The 17,522-nt window shown below is 38.9% G+C and overlaps 1 protein-coding gene and 1 pseudogene across 2 annotated transcripts in view; both read right to left on the bottom strand.

Moving 5' to 3' along the window:
• DSE (dermatan sulfate epimerase) overlaps window positions 1–17,522 on the bottom strand; it is an 81,430-nt gene that overhangs the window by 14,242 nt on the left and 49,666 nt on the right. The window lies entirely within an intron of this gene.
• On the bottom strand, window positions 615–1,128 carry LOC102494884 (elongin-C pseudogene; annotated as a pseudogene).

The raw sequence follows: 17,522 nt of genomic DNA, 5'->3' as shown, positions 1-17,522 counted from the left end.
TGGTTACATTGCTAATATAGGTGAACATGTATGTTTGTTGAACATGTGATTTTCCATAGCTAGTGTCAAGGTAAAGCTATCACAGTCTTTTTTTTTTTCTTAATTGGCATACTTGTTTATTTCTCACTACTATGTGAAAACGTCCTTCATTTTTTTTTTTTTTGGAAAGGTTTTCGCTATAGGGCGCGTGCACTTGCCAGACAGACAGAGAGAGACAAAGAGACAGAAAGCGAGAAATCACCCCGTCAGGGGGAATGGTCACGTCGCAATCCCTTCTCCTCCATTCTCCTCTTGGGATCTTGGGCACACACGCACTCGCGCCCGGCGTGAGTTTTAAGCCACCGGGTCCGGGACACGAACCGTGGTCGACTACGTGCGAGTCCAGTGACATAGCCATTACGCTAACTGCTGGTTCCCCAAACGTCCTTAATTTGTTGATGTAGCAAACAAATTCAACTCTGATTGCTATGCAAAGAAACAGAGGATAATCTGCTTTGCAATAAACTTCAACAATTCAACTGCATACAGGCAACATGCTAAATATGAAAAAATTATTAACAACTACAGGTATTAAATACTGAAAATAGTTAACAGTTTATTATAATTTATTTTATTTAACTATCTAAGAAGTTCACAGGCATCAGCAATCTCAGTGCAATTTCAGGTGCACCTGGGAATTTAGGAGTTTCTGTGGAGCTGTTAGTATAGTGAACCTTGTAGGTAAAATACATGCATACTTTTGATAGCACATGCGAAGGGATCTCTCTCAAATTGACCTCATTGGTTTCATTCTCAGAAAACTGACCTGGGCCACTCAACATGACTTTTATTGTTCCTGATGTTAGTGTATGTTCTCTTTTTACGATAAATTCGTGACCATCAGAAGATATCAATTTGACCATACGTGGCATCAGGCCTTCAAAGCCACCATAAGTTTTCTCCTCTCTATCCATTATGTTCTTAGGAATTTTACGTTGCTTCCACGGGAACTGGAGTAGTTTTACATCAGCCCTGTAGCCACCTCAGTGGAGTCCCTGTGAACTGCCACAGCCCATAATCCAGGGCCTCCCATTCTCAACCCCTACCCTCCTCCCCAAGCTATCAGTCTTAAACCCATAGCCTCTCAATCTAGACAGGTCTACTTGGTCAACATCAGGACAAGCAGGAATTGGCTTAAAGGCTGATGTGAGAGAACAGGAGCTGATTTTAAGTTAGAATTCCTACTTCTTATTCTTTCCCCAAAAATGAACTGCATTGCCTTTAAGGTCTCTTGACTGTCTTTCAGAAAAGTCTGCAAGCTAATCTTCTGTAAAGTATTACACTGTCATTTTACAGCAAGCCAAATTTCTGTCCACTAGCTATAATATTGTGCAAATATTTCAATAGTGTGTGGATTAAAGAGGAAGTGAAAAAGAATCTTTCACAATCAGAACTCTAAGGAATTATCCAGAAACCCTCTCCATCTGTTCAGGATGTATTGAGAAATCTCGAAGAGTGGGAAACAAATGAAAAGTGGCTGTACCTGGAAGAAAACCCTTAATTAGTGATTAAGCTAGAGCATAACATTTCTGTGCCATAAACCTCCTTTGGCAACGTAGTGAAGCCTTAATCTCTTTCTTAAAATGTTTTAAAATTCATAAGCTATAATATGTAGAAATATGAAAAAATAGATTACTTTGAAATTTAATTGTCAATACATATATTTAAAAAATAACAATATATGTTCCCCTTTATTAAGGATTAAATATCAAATATTTAATTGCAGGGATGGTGACTACCATACTTACAGTTGATGAGCTTACACTTTGAGATGACTGTAACAACTGCCAATGTGCCATGATAGCCTCTGAGACAGCTAGCTATAATACAGTCATGAGTTCTTCTAACATTATTCCAGTTGCTTACTTCTTTTCATGACTGGAAGAAATGCTAAATTTCAGTTAAAATTAGTAAAAATTAACTGCTGTTTTCCCCCAAACAAACTCACTGACCTCAGGTTAACAACACTTAAAAATGTCTGAGACTACTACCTCTTCCAGACCATGTTTTTCCTTTAGACATTTATACTAAAGAAATAATCTCAGGGAGGCCTTTCTGGTGGCCCTGTCAGAATTTCAACATCTCTTCCACCCTCCAACTAACAGTATTCCATTCTTCTCGTTTTTTTGTGCCCTTAATAAACGTGTGTGTGTGTGTGTGTGTGTGTGTGTGTGTGTGTATGTTTTCTCTACTAGAATTTCATTTTTACAACAGCAGGGTTTTCTTTGATGTATTCACTATAGGATCCTCAATTCTAGAACAGCATGTGGTACACAGTAGACTCTCAAAAATATTTTTAGAAAGAAAGAAAATAACAAAAGAACAAACTTATAAAGTCAGGCCATACTGCAGATAATAATTATGTGCTCATTATGAAATCAGGAATTTGGAGAGATTCCTTTGTATTTAGTAATAATGTCATGTTTGGTTATTATATGTACTGAAAATTCTGCCTGGTGATAAAAAAAAAGACTAAGATTCATGAGTTTCTTATACATATGGTTACAGTGAAACTGCTTTTTCTAGTCAGTCAGCCAGCCTGTGTGTGTATTGGCTGTAAGCAGAGTATTAGAGTGTGCATTAATTCCCTACCTCTAAAAAACAACTAACTTACAAATGCCTGCTCACTGCCAGCAAGTTGGGAACACATTCTCCATTGACTGGTGGTGATTGGTGAGCCAGGCAAAGAAGTCAAGTCATTTATTTACCAGCCTAATGTCATCGTTCTATGTCATGATGCATCTATAAATCACAGTATGCACCTCTAGCTGTGAGAATGATGACATCACTGAATTACTTCCCTCTGCCAAACCCTCACACATCAGCTTAACAAATGAACTTATTTCATAGATAATAGGACACTTGATACATTCTTATCCTTCAAGAAATATTACTATGCAAATTTCAGTGAAAATTTACAAGCCCCCACACGTAGTTCACTAATTTAAGCAGGGTTTTTTTTTTTTTTTTTGTTTGAGGTTTTTGCCTTACAGTGTGTGCACTCTCAAGGGGGACAGAGAGAGAGACAGAGACAGTGAGGAGGAAAGGGAAAAATCACCCCCTGGGGGGATGTCCATGCCACAATCCTTTCTCTTCCATTCTCCTCCTGGAAGCTTGGGCACATATGCACACATGTCTGGCATGAGTTTCAAGCCATCAAGTCTGGGTCTCTAACCATGCTCCGCCCTGTGGGAGTCCAGTGACATAACCACTTACCCAACTTCGATTACAAAATGCAATAATGGGCAAAACTATATTTTTTAGTCATGGAAACCAAAGGACATTTGTTCAAAGTTAATGGATAGCAGCAGAGAAACTATCTTATTCAGTGAGATCCTAACCATTGGTTAATCAAATCTCTGGAAAGGTAGTTAAGATAGCAATCATTTAAAAAGAAAATACAGGGACCAGCAGATGGCATAATGGTTACATCACTGGACTTCCACGTAGTTGACTGTGGTTTGAGTCCCAGACCTGGTGGCTTAAAACTCATGCCAGGCGAGAGTGTGTATACATGCCAAAAATCTTGAGAAGAGACTGGAGAAGAAGGGATTGCTGTGGTGTGGCCATCATCCCCCCAGGGAATTTCTTGTTTTCTGTCTCTTGGGCGAGTACACACACCCTATAGCAAAAAGATCTCTCTCTAAAAAAAAAGAAAATACAGACATTTATTTATTAATTTTGTTCCAACTTAAAATACATCTATATGTACACATTCACCAATCTTTTGAAGCCTTTTCTTTGAATATGGGTCTGAAGAAGGAGTCTCATTGTTCTTTCCTACAAAAACCACACATAATACATCACAATTTGCAGCTTTGGTTTCTTTACAACATAGGAAGAAATTAAAGACACTTGTGAAGAAATGAAGAATCGTTCCAAATTTTTATGTGTTTTCCCCTAATCTTTTACAAATCTCATCCATACAAAATTATAACAGCAATACTTTACAATAAAAAGTTTCAAAGCATTTAATTTGGTTTTGGAAACGTTCATCTCTTCCTTTCTGAATTCATACTTCACACATTTACATAATATTAAAATTCTAATTACAGGTTTTAGAGAAACTGGCATTAAAGCATTTGAGCACACATACAGCTGATACTTAATAAGCACAGAATCTACTGGTGAAAACAGAAATGAACGTCCATAGAAGTAGGCAGCCTACTGGTCTTGACATGCAGCACTCTATGAAATTAGCCACTATAGTACATAAGGAATGGGAGTTAATTTTTGCTAGCAAGTCAGTTAAGAGGATGTGAGGTAAAAAAAATTTATTGTGAGCCAATCAAGTGGCATGGTGGTTAGGGCGGCTGGATCTCTAATGGCCAACTGTGGGGTTGGAGTTCTGGAACTGGCACTTTGGCAAACACATCAGGCACATGTGCATGAGTGTCCAAGACCCTAAGAAGAGAATGAAGAAGGGACTGTGGTATAGTCATCCTCTCGGGGGGTGATTTTTCACTGTCCTCCAGCCACTGTCTTTCTGGTGAGCACGTGCATTCTATAGCAAGTGTTTACAAGGCTTCTTATTGTATTTTCCTTTTGTAAGCTACACTTTCTCCCCTTAGAGCAGCTGTTCTCAAAGTAAGGTCCATGGACCACTGAGGTCTCTGAGACTCTTTTAGGGGATCCACGAGTGAATATTATTTTCATAATAATATAAAGATGCTAGACGATGACATTTGCACTGACGATACAAAAGCAATAGTGGTAAAAAAGCTGGCCTTTTATCAAGAACTCAAGTGAGGACACTAAATTGCTCTGGTGGTCTTATGATTTTTGCACTGCCATGCACTTACACTTAAAAACAGAAAAGAAGAAGCGCCAGGTTCACTTAAGAATGTCCTTGACAAAGTGGTAAAAATGATTATTTTTGTAAAATCTCAATCCTGGCATGTGCATCTCTTCAATATTCTAAGGGATGAAATGGGAAGTGTGTGAAGAGTAAAATAAAAACCAAAGTACAGCGACTGTCACAAGGAAAACAAATTGTGCACTGTGTTGAGGGCTGAACTAGTTGCTTTTTTTTTTTTTCTTCATGAAACATGGCTTTACATAACTGATGTGACACATAACTGTGTCTGACTGATAAATTATAGTTATTTAGACTTGGGTAATAAAGTGGGAGTTTTCTTAAAAATAACAAGGAAGTCTGCCAGTTCAAAGAAAACTGGAAGACGGTTGACAATGACAAACTTGCAATTAAGAATTTAAAAAACTTGAATGAGCTTAAGATCTACCAATACTTATGAGATTTTTCTGGTGAAATCAGTGAGAACATCAACAAATGTGTTGTTTTCATATTGTACAACTAAATGTGCCAACATTTGGGAGATTAAAATAATTCAATGAACAAAGGCACAATGTGACAACACCAGGCATGAATAAAAGAGTCTTTCTAAGTGCAGAATATACTAACTGATTTCAGTATAAAGAGTATAAAGAGTTTATTAATGTGGTATCAGATTTTGCAATGCAACTAATTTTTTTTTTAGGTTTTTGCCATAGGGCATGTGTGCTTGTTGAGAAGAGAGAAGGGGTAGGGACAGAGAAAGTGAGAATCACCCCCCCTGCTGGGGGGATGGTCACATTGCAATCCCTTCTCTTCCATTCTTCTCTCTGGATTTTGGTCACGTGTGCACACACATCTGTGATTTTTCAAGCCACCAGGTTGGGGACTTGAACCACAGTCAACCATGTGGGAATCCAGTGCCTTAACCACCATGCCACCTGCTGGCCTCAATGCAACTAATTTTTATGAAACTACTGTTGGTCAGTTTTTAGTGTAATATTAAAGAAATATTCACAACTATCTGAAAAGATTAAAATGTACCTCTCTTTTCAATTTTATCTCTGTGTAAAGCTGGATTTTCTCCATATACGTCAGTCAGAATACTGCATCACAACAACGCAGAAAGAGAAATGCAAATTTGCCCAAAGGTAAAATAATATCTCCCTTTTTACTAAGCATTTATAGTTATTTTTTTTCTTAAAAATATTGTTTATGTTAACACAAAATACTTACTATTGTTTCTTGAGACATTTTTGCTATGGGGTGCATGCGCTTGCCAGAGAGCAACAGAGAGATAGATAGATAGCAAGAAATCACTCCCAAAGGGGGATTGCCACACTGCAATCTCTTCTCCATTTTCCTCTCAGGATTTTGGACACACATGCACATGCACCCGGCAGAAATTTTAAGCCACTGGGTCTGGGACTCGAACCACAGTCAATTACATGGGAGTCCAGGGATGTAACTATTACACAATCCACTGGTCCCAAAATAAGCTTATTTTTTAAATGTTATAAATATAAGTGACTAAATGAACATTTTTAAAACTTCTCAATTATAATTTCTAATATGGAACATTTCAATAGCTATAACCCAAATAAACAAAGCTTTTTAATGTCCTCATTAAGTTTTAAGACTATAAAAGGATCTCGAAGCCAGGTGTGGTGATACACCTTACACCTATAATCCCAGGTACTGAGGAGGCTGAGACAGGAGAATTGTGAGTCTGAGGCCAACCTGGGCAACAAGAGAGAAATCATCTCTCAAGATTTAGTACTTTATATTAATTAACCACATATCATGTGTTGAGTCCTTTACATACTTTATTTCATTTCATCTTCACATTAAGAACTACATCTCCAATTTTCAGATTGTGAAAATGGAATCTGGATAGATAGGAAAGTAACATTATTATTATGATGATGATGATGATGATGATGATGATGATGATGATGGAGAGAATTTTTCTATAAGGTGTGTGTGCTTGCCAGAAAGAGACAGAGAGACAGAGAGTGAGAAATCATCCCCCGGGGGGATGGCCATGCCACAATCCCATATCCTCCACTCTCCTCTTGGGATTTTGGGCATGCACGCACACGTGCCCGGCATGAGTTTAAGCCACTGAGCCCGGAACTCAAACCGCAGTCAACTACATGGGAGTCCAGTGACATAGCCATTCTGTCAACTGCTGGTCCCAAGAAAAGTAACTTATTTGAGATCATACAGTTAAGTTACACAGTAGAACCAAGAATGGAACTCAGGACTGTTTGAATGTAGAGTTGTTTATACTTCTTCCTGGTGAGGAAAATACTTTCAAAGAAAGTCTCTACGTTTGCAATAAGAACTTGGTGACAAGAAAGAGCCAGAGTTAGAGACCTACCTACCAAGAGCTAGGCAAAGAACTAGGCAAAAAGATGTTGATAATGAAATACAGCCCAGGGTTCTAAACCTTGCCACTTTCATGACACCACAACAGAAATAATGCATGGTATCTAAGAAAAAGGGCAGACATTACAAAAAGAAGATATTCTTATTCCATGGTCATACAGTTGCTCGGGGTTCACCCTAGAAACTCGAGACACCAACCACGTAGAATTCCTCAATTTTTCTCCTTCACACAGATCGCCCATGAACCTGTGGCTTTTAATGAACTGTTCTACACAGAGTTGGCCTAAGGGCTTGTGAGTCTCAATATATATGCTCAGAACCTTTAGCCCCTTAAGCTGGTAACAAAAATTCTCTCCCGGACCAAACACTACCCAGGCTCTTCTGAGCCCTTTTCTCAATCAGACCTTAATGCTGGTCCATAAAGACTTGAATGAGCACTACCGTAATTTCTAACAGCTCAAGGTCATATCCCTAAGAAACCCATCTATCCCTTATTGTGACTGCCTGAGAAACTCCAGGCTGCCAAAAATGTTTACTATTCTAGCCAACATGGAAAAATAGGGTTTCTGTCTCTAAGTCTCTATAGGAGAACAACAGACACATTATTTTATTTAATTCTATTCATTCATTCATTTATTGTTTTAAATTTGATTTAACCACACACACACACACACACACACACACACAGAGAGAGAGAGAGAGAGAGAGAGAGAGAGAGAGAGAGAGAAAGTGAGAAAGCAAGCCACCAGGTTCAGTACTTGAACCGTGGTCAGCCATGTGGAAGTGTCCAGCATCTTATCCACCATGCCTCCTGCTGGTCCCTGCAAATATTAAATTCTAAAGTATAAAAATTTAAGTCAGCTGGCCCCCCTCAAGCAGAATACTGAGGAGGTAATTCTGTGAAAGCAGAAACTAGAAGAAATCTTTTTTACATGAAAACTTTCTAGGTGTATAGATAAAAGAGATCTGAGTGTCAAAACTTAGTAAGTCAACGTGGATAAAAAGTAGTATAGTGTTGTTAAATGGGAAAAGGCATTTCTATGTCATTAGTTTAAGGTTTAATTCACTGACACGAAGCCGTATAATCCAAATATCCAAGTATGTTATCTAAGTACAACCTATTTAAGTAGAATCAAACTACATTTATAATTATAATCATTTTTAATAATGTGCTTTAGGCTAGTTTCAACCTCAACAGTTACGAGGGATAAATATGGTAAGTAAAAGAAAGAAATAAACTTAAAAACAGAAGCAAAATAGGCTTACATATAAAATCCTACTGTTAAATTAAAAAAGAAGTTATAATGGAGAAATTTTGAAACCTAGAAAAGTGCAAGCAGAGAATAACTTATATTGTTTTGTCTATATTTTTTTTAAAAGTATAATCAAATGATTTTGCCCATTTGAAAAAGTAGCTAGCCCTATAGTGCAGGGGGTAAGTGCTATGCAGAGGAATCCCACATGGCTCAGCAGGTGTAAGTTCTGGCCCCAGCATTCTTCACACTGGGTGTGTACGTGCTCCTAGGATCCTGACAGTATGAAGAAATGGAGGAGAAACAACTGTAGCATGGGAAAGCTCTCTCTCTCTCTCTGCTGTGCATGCACACATGCCTTCTGACATAATAATGAAAAAAAAGGAAGTAGGTTAGTATTTTATGTGTTTAACATGTTTTACACTTATATATGCAAAATTTTGAAAAAGGTTTCGAGAAGTTCTGTTGGACAACTTATGGCATCATCACTATGGTCAATGATAAAGCAAGCTTTTGATGATCATGTGAAAACAAGTCTTGGGCCAGCTGGTGCTGTGGTGGCCAGGGAGGCTGGCCAACGGCTCAGTTCGAATCCTAGACCCGGAAGCTTGAAAAACACATCAGGCATGTGTGCATTTGTGTCCAAAATCTCAAAAGGAGACATGAAAGAGAATGGATTGCAGTTAATCAACCTCCATGGAAGATGCTTTCTCACTTTCCCCTCTCTGTCTCTGGCAACTACATATGCCTTCTGGCAAATTAAAACAAAACAAAACAAAATAAAATACCTAAAAGTAGTCCATTTGATGGTTAAAAAAATTAAACATTAAAAAAATAGGCAGGACTGTGGTTCCATTCCAGAGAAGAAAACATAAACTGGCAGTAACTGATCAGTTATAACAACTGCCTATATTCGTACATATGTATTTAATAATCTTTAAAATTCAGTACAATAAGATCTTTTTTTTTTGAAGAGGTTTTTTTGCTATAGGGTGCATGCGCTCACCAGACAGAGAGAGACATAGAGACAGAAAGCGAAAAATCACCCCCCAGGGGGTATGGTCACGCTGCAATCCCTTCTCTCCATTCTCCTCTTGGGATCTTGGGCATGCACCCACGCGCCCGGCCTGAGTTTTAAGCCACCGGGTCCGGGACGCGAACCGCGGTCGACTTCGTGGGAGTCCAGCGACATAGCCATTACGCTAACTTCTGGTTCCCAGTACAATAAGATCTTAAAATACAGGCAATAATTACCAAAATAGTCAAGGGGGATTACATCAAATTAAAAAGATTCCTCACAGAAAAGGAAACAACAGAGGGAAAAGACATTCGTTGCAATGAGAGAATATATTTGCAAATTATTCCTCAGACAAGGGATTGATAACCAGAATATGTAGTTTCTCCCTCAGACCCTCCAGGAGGATCAGCACTAACCGACATCCTTCTTTCAGACTTCTAGCCTCCAGAACTGAGCAAGAATAACTTTCTGCAATTGCAATCCATCTATTCTGCGGTACTTTGTCACAGTTGTGCTGGCAATGAATACACCAACCTTAATGAATCCGACCTGCCATTAAGTACCCACCCACCATCGGCTGCTGCCCAAGCATGTGGTGACTCCTCTGATCACTTTAGATCAGAGCAGTCTTCTAATATTCTGACAACATCACATGCAAAAAGACAAGGAACTGCCAAGCATATAGTGACACTTTTTTTTCCCTTGAATTTTCTAGAGGGCATGTACATTCATAGAGGAAAGAGAGAGGAAAAGTGAGAAAGCACCCTCGTGCCCATGGAGGATGGTCATACTGTAGTCCCTTCTCCCCCATTTCTTCTCTTGGGATTCTGAACACGCATGCACACACCCCTGGTGTGTTTTTCAAGCCAACAGGTTTGGGACTGAAACCATGTAGCCAGTCATGTGGGATCTAGCCCTCTTACCACCAAACCACCTGACAGCCCTAAAATGGGATACTAGTGATGGCATAAACTGTAGCCAAATTACAAAATCTTTCTGCCCTAGGGTTAAAGAAAAAAAATTAAACTAAAGTAAGGCCGGATTTAAAATACTAACTATATAAATGATATTTTACCTTCAGAGGAAGTGTAATGTTTACCAAATACTTCTACTTTTCAATAATTTTTAATACTTTTTTCTTTTATTATATACTTTTTAAAGTTTTTGTGTAAGTTGTGTATAAGTCTTCATAAAATCCAGAGACCTTTTAAAAACAGCAAGTGAAATATGGCTGAGTATGCACTGCAGAGTTTATCTCACCCAGCCCTGGAAACCTGAAATGTAATCATTAAACTCAGATTTGCACTGCTTCTCAATGAAAGCAAGGACGCTTCCCGATACATTTTGAGAACATGAATTCTCAACACTAAAATAACAGGGGGAAAAAAGCCAGCTCCATGGCCTAGCGATTAAGGCAGCCAAATCCCACGTGGCTGATCGTGAGGTGTTAGTCCCTAACCTGGAAGCTTGAGAAACACAGCGTGTGCATGCAGAGAGAGATAGAAGACAAGGAACTGCAGTGTGACCATGATGGAGGGGAGGGCTGCTTTCTCCCTCTCCCTCTGTTTGTCTGTCTCTCTCTAGCAAACACACACACACACACACATACACACTCTAGCAAAAGAAAAGAAAATTAAAGAGCCCACTTCAAAGAATTGAACATTTTCTTTACTGGAGATGTTTAAGAAGAGTATTGTTACGAAGGGATTCTCTGGGAACAGCAGATGGCATAATGGTTACATTGCTGGACTCCCACATAGTTGACCCCGGTTCGAATACCAGTCCTAGAGACAAAAAACACACAGGACACGTGTGCATGTGTGCCCAAGACCCCGAGAGGAAAATGGTGGAGAAGAGATTGCAGCGTATCCATCCTACCTGGGGAGTGATTTCTTACTTTCTGTCTCTCTCTCTCTCCAGCGAGCACATGTGCCCTATAACAAAAATCTCTCTTTAAAAACATAAATGGAGAAGGGATTCTCTGGGGGAAAAAAATTCATGTGTTGATCAGGAATTTAGGTAGCATTTTCAAACTACAGACTATGAAATGAATATAATGGGTAGTGACCAGTATTTTTTGAATGAAATTAAATGTAGTGGAATGGAATAGAAAATGGCAGCATACAAAGAGTTACTTAAATACACAGGCATTCTTGTGAAACATTTATTTATACATTTATATATGTAAAGTTAAAGTTCTACGTGCACTGGGTTGTGATACAATCTTCGTTTCTTTCTGTGGGTCACAGTCAAAAAAGTTTTAAACACAACTGTCTTAGAGGGTAAGTGTGATACCAGACTAGCTGCCCATCAGATGCATTCTGCAGGCAGAGAAGACCTGGGGCCAGGATTTGCTTCAGTGGAAGGATCCAGGTGGAAACCTCGGCTGCTCAAGCACTTTCCAGCAAAGACCTGGAGCCAGCACAGAGGGAAAAATTCCACTGTGAAATCATCAGGAAGGAACCCAGGAAACCAGAGAAGTTTGGAATGCTCAAAACAGAGGGCAGAAGTTGCTGTAGCATAGAGGCAGATGTAGACGCTAATTGAGCTCAGAGAGTAAACTCAGGAGGGAAAAATATCATTTATCACTGTGCACAAAACAGCAAGAAAAACTCCTTATCCCCCTACAACAGTTCTCTCTTTGACTTTGATGTAATTTACATTTGAGAGAGAGAATAAAATAATGCTCTGACAGATCCTGTACCAATAATATTTATTTTATGTCCTTAGGACAGTTTCAAAGAGTATGTCTTTACAAAATAATTTGGCAGGGCCAGCAGGTTGCAAGGTGGTTAAGGTGCTAGACTTTCACATGGCTGATGGCTTGAGTCCTGGACCAGGTGCTTCTAAAATTACAAGCGGCATGTGTATATGGGTGCCCAAAAAATTCTGAGTGGAGAATGGACGAGAAGGGATCGTGGTGTGGATATTTCTTGCTTTTCCCTCTTTGCCTCTGTGTCTCCCTGGCAAGTGCATGTGCCCTATGGCAAAAACCTAAAAAACAGAAAGAAAAAGTAATCTGACAGTAGAGTGAAACAAAAGTCAGTTTAGAACTTTTCTTTTGAATCATGAAAAATGTGGACTATGTTACTCATACGTTGCCATGACATACAATGAATAATTACACTAAATTAAATTTAATGAGAAGTCAGAGCTATCTTCACTATGTTCTGAGCAGTAAGCACTTCCCTAAGCTTTAGATCTAGTTATCTGTCATCTCAAAAATACAAGTTAACCCCAACCGGTGAATAATATCATCACATTCTCTCCATCTTCTTTGACCAACTGATAGGCCGTTGTAGAAAAGCAGAGAACAGAAGATTCAAACTGGATTCAGTCATACTTTAAAATATTTCCCATGTCAGTAGGCCTTTCGAAGAAGGTAAAATAGTAAATATCATGTGATTTTTAAAAATTATGGTCAATAGTATAGTTTAGGGAATACACTGAAGTTAATCTAGAATTTTATCAATATATATATATAAATTGTTTTTATTCTTATCTCTTACTTTGCCCAGGTTTTTACATATTATAAGAATGAGTTAATTGCAAACGCATCACTGATCAGAACTTAAAATTGCTCACTAAATTGTTACGAGCTCAAATGGCTAGCCACTCCTCATCAAGAATCACTTTTCTTTTTCTTTTTTAACCTCAGGAGAAGCAGCAGGAGTCCTTCAAGCTGATGTTCTCCTTGCTTAGCACCAGCTGCACAATGCTTCATTTTCACTTCAGCTCCAGAAAACGATCTGAGGACATCCATGTGGCTGGAAATGCTGTATCAGAGCCTTTCTCATCTTCCAGCTGTTATTAATTTATTTATTGTGGTAAACCTTCTTTTAAGTTTCCTTTTATGTTTTTCTGTCAACAGAAACTATGTTTCTGTTGAGTACCTGCAGGCATATTTTATATTGGATAAAATAGTTTTTCTGGTGACAACAATGTTTTTTTCAGTTATAATGTACCACTGACAAGTAGAAAGTAGCTAAAAATAAAGCTTGACCACTGTGACTTGTACATCACTTCTAGAGTTCACGGGCACTTCAAACCCAGTATATCCAAAACCAAACCTTCATTAGCATTTCCAATCCTCCAAGTGTTATAAGCTCATTGAGAGAGCCCACCATCCCAGAATATCCCATAAAAATTTCTTTATCCCCTTTGGTCCTCAAATACAATTGTTAAGTCTTATAAATGGTAATTCTTTTCTTTTGTTTTGTTTTTGCTACAGGGCACATGCACATGCCAGAGAGAGACAGAGAGAATTCTGGGTCTGGGACTCGAACCACAGAGAGCTATGTGAGATCCAGTGCACCAACCTCCATGCCACTTGCTGGCTCTAAATGGTAATTCTTTATCACTGGAATCCACCAACTTTTTTCCTATTCCAAGCTCTCATTTGGATAAATACAAAAGGCCTAACTGGTCTTCCTGGTTTGACTTCTGTAACCTGCTCCCACATGTGGTCAAACATTCTTCCTTAAACACAAACCAGCAGCCACCTTATGTCTCCTGATGAGAAAACAGCACGACCTCTGCTTGTGTCTAAGTGATCAAAACTGAGTTGATTAAGTTTCTGCATCCAGCTGTCAGTCTACAGGAAAAACCAACGGTGGAGTTACTCATTGAACTGCACCCTGCATATGCAATCAGCATCCAGACTGTGGGAGGTTGCTCAGATCAAAGAGTCCCAAGTTCCTCCACAGACACAGTGTGACTAAAATAAAGGGATGCAAGGGAAAACTACAGGCAACAATGACTAAATGACAGTTTAAAAATGAGCTAGACTCAACTATAATGCCTTGGGATGAATACTTAGATGAACCATAAAGAAACACAAGGACAAGATGACTGCAGAAGTCAGGGAGGTCTTGGGAGGGAGGAAGCTACGATTGGGATGGGGCCCATGGAGGGGCTTTGAGGAATAGGTAGTGAAGTTCTGCTTCTTGACCTATAATATGGCTTCCAGAGTGTTTGCTTTAGAATACTTGATTAAGCTGCACATTCATCCGTAGAGTATTCTACTTTTATTTTACAATGAAGAGGTTAACACACACACACACACACACACACGCACACACACATTTGACGTTTGATCAGGTCACTGCCTTATGAAGCCTTTCAATGGCCTCACAGTGCTCATAGAAAAAGGCAAGGCTTCCTCACATGACAGACAAGGCCTAACAGCATCTGGCTTTCTACTCAAAGTGACTTCCTTTGAGAGACTAGCTGGTTGTTGGTCTCCTCCCTATGTGAAATTTTTAGTTCCTCAAAAGCAGTCTGCTTTCCTTAATCTCTAGTTCTGTGTCCCTCAGTTACTTCTGCTTGGAACAAACGTAGCTCCTTCCCTGCTTCACTTGTATGATTCCTGATTGTCCTTCAAGCCCCAGTAGGAAAGCCTTCCCCGATGCTCCAATATTGGGCAACGTATCCCTAGGACCACCCCCAAACACACCTTGCCATTATATTCTGTATTCTCCCCATCACAACATATATATCACCTGCACAGACACTGTCTACTGGTTAGTCCTGCAACTCCAAAGCAAGGCAGATGCATAATATGCCCTCAAACTTTAGTTACCCAAATATTTAGCAAAACACCTAAAATAGAACATGTGTACAATAAGACAATTGTCATTGTTGGTATGAGCTTATAAAAATCACAAACTATAGGGGTCGGCAGGTGGCATGGTGGTGTGGTAGTTGAGAGCGCTGGACTCCCATATGGCCGGCCATAGTTCGAGTCTGGGACCTGGCAGCTTGCTTTCTCATTTTCCTTCTCTCTCTCTCTTTCTCTCTCTCTCTGCCCCTCTCTGGTCAAATCAAAATAAATAAATAAATAAAGTTAAATAAAATAATTCTTAAAAAAAAATTATGAGAAGATACCTTCATGGCTACTGAGAACTAGTGATTTTAGGGAAATAGGAGAAATGAAGATTTTCCACTAATAATTCAGTCTCCAGCCCACAAACTTGCATGGTAGGAGGACTTTCAAGCCTCCTGTCTCTGTCTCTGTCTTTGTCTCTCTCTACCTCTGTCTCTGTCTTCTCATATTTTGTAATTTTTCCTTTCTAATTTTTAAAATTTTTTTTTATGTTTTCATTTCATTTTCTTTATACATTCAATCACATTATTATTTGGCTTACAAAATGGATATTTCAACAAGTGAACATTTCTCCCTAGTACAGTTGATAAAACTACAAAATATCTTCAACAGATAGTACCACATTTCTTTGTGCAAAGCAGTTTCTTGGCTTTCAGCCCCTCCTTTCCCTTTATCTTGTTAATAATCTCCCTCCCCCTCCCAACACAAGAGAGGCAAGGGAACAGGCCTCAGAAGACCCCTTCATGGCTACTGAGAACTAGTTATTTTGCACGGTGTGCTCGCGCATGCACACCATGGTTTTCTAATTTTTGCTTTTTAAAAAAATATTTTTTTTTAGTTTTTTTTTTTTAGTTTTTTCTTTCTCTTTTTCTCTGTTCCTTGGTTGTTTTTGTTGCCGCTGTTTCTCTCTGTTTCTTTTTCTGCACGCTCCTGGACGTTCAGATTGAACTTCAAGTTTGGGAAGAAACCCACTTTCCATCAGATGACTAGGAATCACCACAGTACCACAAGAAATATGGGAAAGCAAAAAAATACCTCTCCTCCAAGGGAAAAGAATAACTCCTTTTCATCCACAGACAGTTCAATGGAAATCATGGAAATGTCTGATAAAAATTTTAGTACCTTCATAAGGGCTAAGCTAACAGAGATGGAAGAGAAGAGAGACAACAAACTGCAGAAGAGAAAGGAAAAAGGAGCTGACAAGTTCTGGGAGGTGAGGAAATTCTTGCAAGATCTAAAAGAGAAATTACATACTTTGCAAAAGAATGAAATAGAACTGTTAGAGATGAAGACTATAATACAGGAAGTCCAAATCTCTCTCGAAAGTATTAAAAGCAGACTAGATCATACAGAAAACAGAATCTCAGACGTAGAAGATAAAATTGCTAGCCTAGAAAAAAGCCACCACGAAGACTGAGAAAATTGCCCCAAAATTTGAGAATAATATATGATAAATACTAAATACCATTAAACGTCCAAACATCCAGATAATTGGCATCCCAGAAGGCGAAGAGACTCATAAAGGGCATTGATAATCTATTCCATGAAATCCTGCAAGAAAACTTTCCAAACCTAGAGAGGCACTCAAAGATCCAGTCCCAAGAAATACAAAGGGCCCCAAATAGAATCAACCCAAGATCTTCTCCAAGACACATTATAGCCAGACTGACCAAAACCACAGACACAGAAAAGATACTAAGACTGGCAAGAGAGAAACAGCAAGTTACCTACAATATCCCAGTAGCTATGCATCAAAATGTCAAATTCTGAAATTCTTCCTACTGGCCTCCAAGTAGGCCTCTCATCGGAAGCAATGCAAGCGAGGAAAGAATGGGAAAATATATTCAAAGTGTTAAGGGAAAAGCAATTTCAACCAAGAATACTGTACCTGGCAAGATTATCCTTCATATGGGAAGAAAAGTCAAGAACATTCTCAGATAAACAAAACCCGAAAGCATTTACCAGCACCAGACCAGATCTCCAAGAAGTTCTCAAGGGAGTGCTATGTCAGGAAAATTAAATATAGTCACACAGAAATAAGAGTTCAAAAACTAAGAAAAAGGCCAACTTAATCATAGGGACAAGTCTGGAGGTGAATATTATATCTCAGAATTCAATCGGGAAGATCGAATCACAACAGAAGATAGATTAAGTACATGAGACTGAACTGGTGAAATAGCATTCTGTGACTTCTGACAAAAACATTGCTGATTTTCTTCTAGGCTTTGTTGTCCGGTTTTAAGAGTTTTTGTCCTGTCTTGAGCTGTCAATAGGTTCATGTACCTACTATTTGAGCAGAATACTAACCTGTTTCCAGACTTTACGTTTTAAGCAAATTTCTTTACTAATTCAAAACTGCTTTTCTTGGGAACCAGCAGTTAGCGTAATGGCTATGTCGCTGGACTCCCACGTAGTCGACCCCGG

The sequence above is a fragment of the Tupaia chinensis genome, unplaced genomic scaffold (genome assembly GCF_000334495.1).
Source record: "Tupaia chinensis unplaced genomic scaffold, TupChi_1.0 Scaffold143787_1, whole genome shotgun sequence".
NCBI lineage: Eukaryota > Metazoa > Chordata > Mammalia > Scandentia > Tupaiidae > Tupaia > Tupaia belangeri.
The sequence above is the reverse complement of the archived record's forward strand: the minus strand, read 5'-3'. Positions and strand labels throughout refer to the sequence as shown.